Here is a 2,020-nt window from a genome sequence, read left to right as displayed (position 1 = left end):
CGAAGCCTGGCATTTCTTTTAAGGTTAGACTTTTTCACACTTAATGTTTTCCTAAAGAACAGTTTCCTTCGATTAAAGTATAACATTTTTCTAAAGCATTATTATTTACATTTTCGTCACAAATACTGTTTTATATTTTAATAAACACTCAGAGTTTTGAATATTTTGACTCAAACACCTTATGCCTCCGAGAACGTTTGTAATATAATAAATACTAATTCTCGGAGGCATAAGGTGTTTGAGCCAAAATACTGTTTTGTTGAATTTTTTAACTCGGACCTCAGTAGTTTGGAACACAAAAATACCTTCATTGGGGGCTCAGTTCTATAGAATATGATTATTTGTTGAAATATGAAATCGCGAGGATCATATGCTGTTTGTGTGTGTTTGTTTGTTTTAAAACTTAGAAATAAAATGAAGCTTATTATTAATTAATTAATTTACTAGCAGGTAGGCCCGACGTTGCTCGGACAAAAGTAACGATAGCGAAGATTACGTTATACGTATTACGTTATAGTCAACTTTACCTGTTTTCACAGAATGCAAGAATTGGGTCTTCCTGTCTTGCGTCTCCCAGACTAATTAGAGAATTTTTAGATGAGTCTGAAAATTTCCCGCAAAAACGAAAAAAATTGCATCTTGCACGTCGCTTTCTCTTAACAATTCCATTGTTACTTAACACTTCCATCGTTGATGGAATTTCCATCGTGGAAGTGTTAAAACTTAATCCTCTCCCTCTCCCCTGTGGGGAGAAATTTCGAAAAATCCTTTCTTAGTGTGCGTTCTCGTGACGTATCCTAACTGTGTACCAAATTTTAACTTTTAACTCCTAACGGTTTGGGCTCTGCGCTGATTATTATTATTATTATTATTGTTATTAACTCATCTCGATTATATGTATAGATTTATTTATTTTTAAATACTACAGGCAATGCCATTAATAATGGCATCGCCTGTAGTATTTAAAAATGCAACCTTTGGCCGTGGTTCGGCCCGTGCAACCGTGCAACCTTCTGCATGTGGTTCGGGCCGAACCACATGCCGAAGGTTGCACGTCTCGCACTTCGACTGCCGTGTTTCCAAGACGAAGCCATCTCTAGCGAAAAAGCAACGACAACCGCATGTCAGATGGTGCAGAGAGAGGTTCGTGGGCAGACAAGACGACTGGAATAACGTTCTCATCAGTGACGAATATTTTTTTCTCTCTCCTGTGGCAACCAAGGCCCGCGTGTATGGAGAACAACCAAGAGATCCGTGAAGTTTGCATCGTCCGTCATGATCTGGGGATGCGTGAGTGCTAGCGGCGTTGGACAACTGCGCATTTGTCGGGAACGTGTCAATGCACAGACATATCAAGACATCTTAGAGACATTTATGATACCATCGGCAGAGGATTTAGTTGAGGAAACATTTCTATTTCAACAAAACGGGGCATCCTCTCATACCGCGAAGTCAACGATACGTTGGTTACAAGAACGACAGATTGCAATCCTGCCTTGACCAAGCAATTCCTCAGATTTAAATCTCATAGAAAATTTGTGAGGAATGGTGAAACGACGACTTAATGAACGGTGCCCAACTTCTGAAGAGGAACTAGGGACGCGCATTCGACACATTGGGAACCGCATCGCCAAAAACGAATGCGAAGCATCCGCGCCATGCCCGACAGATTGCGATCACTAATTATGGCGATGGGCGACGTCACAAAATATTAAGTTTATTTTGTTGTATATCCTATGTTTAACCCACTTTAGCTAATATTGTAAGTTTTTGTTATTTCATTTCCATTCGTAACAAAAAAAATGTTCCAGTTAATTTGTCCGATTAATGGATATAATTGTGAAGCCCGAGCGATACTCGAGCTCACGTGTTAAAAATATTATAAAAATGTTAAATTAAGGGATCAAGCTTTGATTTTAACGCTCGTAAAAATTGGAAGAAAACCTTTAATGAAATCGGGAAATAATAAAATTATTAATCGAGAGGATAAGCAGTTTTTAAATAACCTTAAAAGAAGATG

The sequence above is a fragment of the Centruroides vittatus genome, unplaced genomic scaffold, assembly GCF_030686945.1.
Source record: "Centruroides vittatus isolate TY-2023 unplaced genomic scaffold, ASM3068694v2 contig_241, whole genome shotgun sequence".
In the NCBI taxonomy this organism is placed as follows: domain Eukaryota; kingdom Metazoa; phylum Arthropoda; class Arachnida; order Scorpiones; family Buthidae; genus Centruroides; species Centruroides vittatus.
This window is presented reverse-complemented; position numbering follows the sequence as displayed.